The sequence below is a fragment of the Babylonia areolata genome, chromosome 4 (genome assembly GCF_041734735.1).
Source record: "Babylonia areolata isolate BAREFJ2019XMU chromosome 4, ASM4173473v1, whole genome shotgun sequence".
NCBI classification, from domain to species: Eukaryota; Metazoa; Mollusca; class Gastropoda; order Neogastropoda; family Buccinidae; genus Babylonia; species Babylonia areolata.
The window spans coordinates 22,468,202-22,477,251 of NC_134879.1; positions in this window are offsets into that span (position 1 = coordinate 22,468,202).

A 9,050-nucleotide genomic window follows, 5' to 3' on the forward strand; every position below is an offset into this window, starting at 1 on the left:
ATGCAGATAACAAAACATAATTATATTCATTTCACGAAGTGGCTATTTCTCTAAGTTTGAAAGCCTTATTACAAAAACAAGGAGAGAGAGAGAGAGAGAGAGAGTGTGTGTGTGTTTGTGTCTGCGTGTGTCTGTGTCTGTGTGCGGGAGTGAGAGAGAGAGAGATAGGGAGAGAGAGAGAGAGAGAGACAGAATGTGTGGGTGTCTGCGTGTGTGTCTGCGTGTGTTTGTGTCTGTGTCTGTGTGCGAGAGAGAGAGAGAGAGAGAGAGAGAGAGAGAGAGTCTGTGCCTGCATGTCTGTGTCTGTGTCTGTGTGCGAGAGAGAGAGAGAGAGAGAGAGACGGACAGACAGACACACAGACATACAGACAGACAGACAGTTTCAGTTTTATCAAGGCGTCACTGTGTTCAGACGCAGATCCATATACGCTACACCACATCTGCTACGCAGATGCCTGACCAGCAACGTAACCCACCAAACGCGCTTAGTCAGGCTTTGTGTGTGCATGCATATATATTAATAATTGTGTAACTGGATTTTGGGCAGGATTTGCCTGCTTCATCCATTCAGTCCCTTCAGCGCATACAAAATTCTGCTGCCCGACTCGTCCTCAGAAAGAAAAGATCTGAGCACACCACTCCTCTTTTGCAACATCTCCACTGGCTCCCTGTCTCACACCGAATAAAGTACAAGATCAGCACTCTATGCTACAAATGTATTCACAAATCAGCCCCTTCCTATCTCTGTGGCTGCCTTCACCTCTACACTCCATCTCGCTCACTACGATCAGCTTCGGATCCACTCCACTTACACATACCCAGATTCAAACTCTCGACTGTTGGCCACCGTTCTTTCTCTGTCTCTGGACCTTGCAATTGGAATGAACTTCCTCTTTCGCTTCGTCAAGTCTCCACACTCAGCTCTTTCAAGTCTGGCCTTAAAACCCACCTCTTCCCAAAATCGCCTCCCTTCCCTGCCTCTTCCTTGTCTTTTTAGAATTTTTTTTTTTTTTTTTTTTTTTCCAGTTTTAGAGTTATGCTTGCGTGAGAATGACTGGTGCGAAAGCGCTTTGATTTGTTTATGCACAAGATTTAGCGCTATATAAGTACCATTATTATTATTATTATTATTTTGCCAGAGGACAAAACTCTCCTTTTCATGGGTTCTTTTTCATTGCGCCAAGTACGTGCTGCCCACGGGACCTCCGTTTATCGTCTCATCTCAATGATCAGAGGCTCAGTTTGATTTTCCAGTCAAACTTGGGAGAAAGGCCGGGGCGACAGAGGGGAATGGAACCCACACCCCCACAGACTCTCTGTATTGGCAGATGAACGTCTTAACCATTCTGCCACCTTCCTCCACAGACAGACAGACAAAAAGACAGACAGACAGAGAGAGAGAGAAGAGGGAGAGAGAGAGAGAGAGAGAGAGAGAGAAAGAAAAGAGAGAGAGAGGAGGGAGAGAGAGACAAAGAGAGAGGGGGAGAGAGGGGGAGAGAAGAGAGAGAGGATGGAGAGAGAGAGTAGAGAGAGACAGAGAGAGGGAGAGAGAGGGAGAGAGAAGAGGGACAGAGAGAGAAAGAGAGAGAGAAAAGAGAGAACACACACACACACACACACACACACACACACACACACACACACACACAGAGCTGCTACAAACGAGGAAATCCTGTTAAGTGAAGCCCCCGAGAAGATGGTCCATGGCACTCTGACCATGTGGGCTTTCAGTGTCAGCAGGAGATAATGGGAATCCCCTCACCACAACCAAACCCTCCTAACACACACACACACACACACACACACACACACACACACACACACACACACACACACACACACACACACACACATGGCGTAAATTGTCCCACGTGGGAAACCCGTCACTAGCGAAAACAAATAATGTCCATTTTGTTGTTGCGTAGGGTTTTCGATGAATAGGTTTTGTTGTTGTTGTTGTTTTTCCTCCAAGAGATTCTTCCAAATTTAGTCATACCAAAATTCAGAATGATGTACTGTGAACAATCCCTGCATTTTGTTATGGAACCTAAAACCTAAAACATTGTGCGGGACAAAAGGGTGTGTTCTAAATTGAAGATTGAAGACATATTCAAGTGACAAATATATTTTTGGTTTCTTGGGGTTTTTTTTCTCGTTTTTTTTTTGGTTTTGTTTCAAGTGTGTATTTGTAGTTGTATTTCTTTTTATCACATCAGATTTCTCTGTGTGAAATTCGGGCTGCTCTCCCCAAGGAGAGCGCGTCGCTACACTACAGCGCCACCCATTTTTTTGTATTTTTTCCTGCGTGTAGTTTTATTTGCTTTTCCTATCGAAGTGGATTTTTCTACAGAATTTTGCCAGGAACAACCTTTTGTTGCCGTGGTTTCTTTTACGTGCGCTAAGTGCATGCTGCACACGGGACCTCGGTTTATCGTCTCATCCGAATGACTAGCGTCCAGACCACCACTCAAGGTCTAGTGGAGGGGGAGAAAATATCGGCGGCTGAGCCATGATTCGAACTAGCGCACTCTCGCTTCCTAGGCGGACGCGCTACCTCTAGGCCATCACTCCACTGTGTGTGTGTGTGCGGGGGTGGGGGTGGGGGACTGGGGGGGAATTGGGGGGTGAGGGTGAGTGTGTGTATGTGTGTGTGTGTTTGTGTGCGTGTGTGCGTGCGTGTGTGCGTGTGTGTGTGTGTGTGTGTGTGTGTGTGTGTGTGTTAACCAAAACACGCGTAGGCCGGTCTTTCAGTTAAGGCCAGACATCGGGTTAGGTACCCAGTCCTCTCCTCAACACACACACACACACACACACACACACACACACACACACACACACTCACACACATACACATACACACACACGCACCCACCCCCCTCCACACACACACACATTTCCTGGCACGGCCGCCTGCCGGGCACGAGGAGCATGCGCGACGCCCGCTGTCAACGTCTCCTTTCTTCGAGAGGGAGGTAATCAAGGCACGCTACTCTCACGCACGTCCCCCCTCCGCACCCTCCCCCCCCCCCACCCCCACCCCCCAAGCCCCCCCGCGGTCAAGTTTTGGTTTGAGGCGTGCAGCCACGGAACAGGGGCGGACGCGGACCTGCGAGTAGAGAGGTGTGACCTTTTGAACTGACTAATTGAGTGTGGGTGGGTGAGCGTGGTCAGGACACAGAGTGGTCAGGACAGCCAAGTCCGCGGTCCGTAGCAGGGACCTCCTTCCAGTCAGTGATAGAATAGTCAGGTATTGACTGTGATCACTCTACAGAAGGATGGAAGGAAGGAAGGAAGGAAGGAAGGAAGGAAAGAAGGAGACCCTGCCGGTCCCCACATTTTCTCCTGGAGCTCCACAGGGCTGGGCCATGCCTGGCGTTCCAGAGCGTCGAAGGTGGGGGCAGGACTGCAGGATATTGGAAGGGGTCTGTGGGCCTGTGCCGCAAGGGCACTGGTCAGTATTAGATATCTTCAGACGGTAGAGATGAGGAGAGGAGCTGACAGTGTCCCGTTCGCAGTCTGAAGATTGTGACCTGTGCCGCTCTGTCCAGCTCATGGATGCCGTCGTTTTCGTCTTCCGGCCCGACGTCCAGACGTTGGCGCCATGCTTTCCTGAAGGTGTCTCTCAGTATCGTTTTTGCCTCGCTGTGCAGTCTAAGTGCAGACGATTTTTCAGACCTGCAAGCTGGCGGCACGTTACTTTAGCGACTGAATTCGCATCAAAATTTAATTTAACTAATAAAGCGCCCAAAGTAGAGTCGAAAACCACTGAAAATGGGTTACGACATCTACTAACGGAATATAGTTTCACCTGTGCACACACAAAAAAAATTCCGGTAAAATAGGTCCCGGCTGAATTTACGACGCTAAAATTGATAGGACTTTACCATCAGTATGTTTTCGCGCGGAATAGACAGAACACGCCTGTTAACATCTTAGAGAGACATGGGGTGTGGGGGGTTGGGGGGATGTGGGGGGATCAGAGGGACAGGGTGGATGTGGGGATTTTTTTTAGCAACGACTGCAGAAGGGACTGTCGCTCAACACCTGTGCACCATTATCGTGGTCGTGTGTAAAGGAGTGTTGGGAGCAGTTATTTTGACGGCTAGAGTTCTTTGTCATCGTGCCAAATGACGCCCCGCCGTGCGACGACAAAGCGACACTCGAGAGTCTTCCCCGTGTGTGTGTGTGTGTGTGTGTGTGTGAGCGAGAGAGAAAGAGATTGACAGACAAAAAGAGAGGGAGAGACAGAGAGGTAGACATGTAGACTGACAGAGAGAGAAGAGAGAGAGAGAGAGAGAGAGAGAGAGAGAATTTATTCAGGTCCAAGGCCCCTGTACAAATGGTTGTATTAGAACATATTCCATCCATAAATTTACGAATTAGAACACGCGCTTTCCTGTACATACAAAATATGATGAGAGACAGAGACAGAGACAGACAGACATTGAGAATGTTCATGCTCGTGATCAGCCAACTGTGTACGCACGATGGTTTGTGTGAGTGAGTGAGTGAATGAGTGTGTGTGTGTGTGTGTGTGTGTGTGTGTGTGTGTGTGTGTGTGTGTGTGTGTGTGTGTGTGTTGGAGCGGGACAGAAAGAGATTGACAGACAAAAAGAGAGGGAGACATGGAGAGACTGACATGCAGACTGACAAACAATAAAAGAGAGAGAAAGAAAGAGAGAGAGAGAGAGAGACTTGAACTTGAAACGTCATTGCCTGCAAAGGTCTTTTGACAAGGGGGTAACATTTTCACATCAACAGATTACAATAATCTTTATAATGTAAATTTTAAACAAAGATTGGTAACACTGACACCATAATTATATATGCACATAGTATCACTTCAAGGGAGAGAGAGAGAGAGAGAGAGAGAGAGAGAGAGAGAGAGAGAGAGAGAGAGAGAGAAAGTTTATTCATGTCCAAGGCCCCTGTACAAATGGTTGTATTAGAACATATTCCATCAATAAATGTACGAATTAGAACACGCGCTTTCCTGTACATACAAAATATTATGAAAGAGAGAGAGAGAGAGACAGAGACAGAGAGAGAGACAGACAGACAGACAGATTGAGAATGTTCATGCTCGTGATCAGCCAACTGTGTACGCAATTGTGTACATACAAAATATTATGAGAGAGACAGACAGACAGACAGACAGACAGACAGACAGACAGACAGACAGACAGAATGTTCATGTTCGTGATCAGCCAACTGTGTACGCACTAAAGTTGAACCGACGAACAGAAGCTTCTTTTCCTCACAACCTGTGCTGCTGCCAACTGTGTACATCTTCGTGCAATTGGAATGAATGAATGAATGAATGGTTTTCTAATGACATGCCAAGGACTCTGGAAGTAGGGTGTGTAACAAGAAATAGTCCACCAAGCATAGTAAATGTATGAGTTAGAACAAGCGCATTCATATACATAGTATACCTACTGTGAAATAGAGTGAGCGAGCGAGCGAGCGAGCGAGCAAGTGAGCGAGAGAGAGAGAGAGAGAGAGAGAGAGAGAGAGATGTTACTTGGAATGAATGATGTAAGGTGTGGAATGGAGTGGGGAGGGAGGGTGGATATAGGGGAGAGGGGAAGGGGGGGGGGGCTGCGGCTCTCTTGGTTTGTCGGCATTCCTCCTTTTTCTCTCTGCCTCGACCTTGCACTAAAAAAAAAAACACATCATCATCATAATTATTCTGGTGGGAGCAGATTCAAATGGACGCACAAGACAAAACGAAGCTGAAACTGCGACTTTTCTATCGACAGTGCGTGTTACTCCCAACACTATTCACAATGATGTTCTGAACCTTTTATACACACACACACACACACACACACACACACATATATATATATATATATATATATATATATACAGTGAGAGAGAGAGGGAAATAGAGAGAGGGAGCGATTTTACACACACACACACACACACACACACACACACATATGTATATATATATATATATATACACACACACATAGACACCGAATTTCTTACAAACATCACACGTGTTTTGATGCATGGTTTGAGTGTGGCGGGTGGGGGGGGGGAGGGGGTGCGGCGGTGGGGGCGGGGCGGGGGGAGGAGGAGGAGGAGGAGGTAGAGGAGGAGATGACAGGGCAGGTGGAATAGGTCAGAGTCGGTTGACGCACCTTTCAATCGTACCAAAACATAACTTCCGAATTTTAAACCGAATGACCCCCCGACCCCGCGCCGCGCACTCCCACCGCCACCCCCACCCCCCCACCCCCCCACCCCCACCCCCCTCGCCCTCCTTTTTTTGTTCCTTTTAAAAAGCAAAAACAAAACAAAACACCCCAAACAACGTGCATCTTGACAAATCCACACTTCTCCACCGCCCCCTTCCCTAATGTCCCCCTAACTCCCCCCCCCCCCTACACACCCTCCCCCCCCCTATCCCCCCACCCCATCGCCCCTTTCGCAGGCTATTGAACAGGAGACCTGAAGGCTGTAGATAAAGGAGGCAGAACTGGAGTGGAAGGCACTTCAAGCCTGAAGTGAGCGACACACAGACCAACACGGTCCCCACAGCTGCGTTTCCGCTTTTCTTTTTCCTTCTTTTTTTTTTTTTTACATTAAAGAACAGACACACCGGGAAGAGAAGAAAAGAAGATGAAAAGAAAAGAAAAAAGGAAGCTCTATTAATTAGCACCAAGCGGGAGCACTTTGCCGGCCGCTGCAGCTAACATCTTCCAGACCCTGTTGATTGTGACGGAGGAGGAGGTTTGAGGTGGGCTGGGTTGGGTTGGGTGGGTGGGTCTGTGGGAAAACAAGGAGCAGTTGAACTTAACCACCACACCAACAAAACAACACGCAGCGTTGTCTTGCTTTGAAAAGCGTGGTCCTTGAGCACACTCAAGACTTGGAACTGAGCACTTGTAAAGAAGAAGAAGAAAAAAAAAGAAATGATAAAAAAAGCGAACACGGAATGCCCTGAGGATTTGTTTTGAATCATTCAACGATAACAATTTCAAGTGTCAGGCTCTTGAGATTTTTCTTTTCTTTTCTTTTCTTTTCTTCAAGACGACATCAACGTTCTTTCCTCTAGCCGAGAAGATCATTGAGTGTATGTCAACCCTGGCTGTGGGTTCGTGCACTTGGGACTTTAGTGCTCGTGTGTATCGCCCCCTCTCGTCCACAGGGAAACGACATAGTATCAATAAAATAAAAAAAAAGAAGAAGAAGAAAAAAGCATTCATTCGAGTGTTGCGAAAGCTGAGTGAAAACGAGGCCCAGTGAAAACGAGGCCGGAAAGGGAGGTAAGCCAGTGCTCCTGTTCCGCCACTTGCATGCTCCGGGCGGGCCACTGAACCCTGAGATGTATGTACTATTTTTAGATCAGTGTCCACTGGAGTGTGAAGTCGTCGTGACGACGTCATCGTCATCGTCATGCTCTCGGAATACTGCGTGGATGGCTGCTTCGACAGTTCCTTTACTTAGTTGACGAATCAACGTATAGAGTGTCGAATCGTGGCCGCTTCTTTGTTATTATCATTATTATTATCATGATTATTATCAGCATCATTATTATTGTTATTATCATCATCATCTTCATCATCATCATTATTATTATTATTATTATTATTATTATTATTGTTATCATCATCCTCATCATCATCATCATCATCATCATTATTATGATGATGATGATGATGATGATGAAGCTTGCGTCGTGAGGTGACTTGAAACACATGGTTGAACATCGTGCTGACTGGCCTCGCATTAACACAGGGGGGATTGGGGGTGGGGGGGTGTCATCTATTCCATTCACGATCGATCCACCATCTACAAGCTGTGAGGACTGAGGACACTGAGTCAAAATACAGACAACCGGCGTTCCTGGAATCGTGCTTGTCACCTTCCTAACACACTGCATTCCTCGGGTTTACACACGGTATAGATAATCACTTTAGTGAACAGACGTTGAAATACAAAAGTCGGATGTAGATGGATAGTCAGTCGTGTTGGACTGTGACCATCAGAACAGCAGAGGAGGCAACTGCTGTGCTGACTATCTGGGCTAGAATTTGATTATAGTGGAGAGTGTCTTGCCAAAGTTCCATCCTCACTCTCCCGGCCAAGAGGGCCGTAGGACAGCCGGCGTTGGGGATGGTTCCTAAATAAGCTCCCATAGCTGCATCACTGTCTGTACTTCTTTAGTATGGTCTATAACTTTGACAAAAAACAACAACAAAAAACCCAACAAACCCCCCCAAAAAAACAACAACAACAACAACAACAACAACAAACATACACACATACAAAAAAAACCCCACTGTTTTTCATTAGTTTTGTCTCTTTAAAAAAAAATCTCTCTCTCTCCCTCTCTCTCTCTCAGTGACTGTAATAGTGCTTAGAACTCTTAAAGTAAAACGCTCTATGATCAGCATTGTTACTACTATCAGTGTCATTATTCCTTCGTTTATCTATGTATAATTATTCTTTACCAGTACCATGTGAGTAGAGAATTTATGAGGTCACATACTCGTTGTATTATTCCTTAGATAAATTAGTAAGTGACAATAGTGAATGGATTCTATATGGTGACGATGATGGCAGGTATCAAAGTGATACCTATGAATATTGACAACAATCGGGGGAAAAAAACAGAACAAAGTATAATGAAAAGAAAACTTTCAGTACAAACCTGCAGACGAGAATCTCCAGCTCGTTAGCATCAGCAGAAGCCCACGTGTCGCGTTTTTTGTTGTTGTTTTTTTAAATTCAATTCTTTTTAATATTTTTTTAAACTTATATTATTGTTGCATTATTTTCACTATCACGAGCTGTCAAAGACGACCACACGAAGACTCAAGTGTAATTACTCTAGGAACCTGCGTCACGAGTATCGCCCCCTCGATCAGCTTCCGGAGAACAGTTGACAAGGCAGTCGCGCGCTGATAACTGCACAACTCTCTCTCTCTCTCTCTCTCTCTCTCTCTCTCTCTGTCGCACGAGACACATGTCAAATAATTTCTCGTATCGTTCACAGGATGGTAATCTGTTTCCACTTGTGTCAGTGAGTGCTC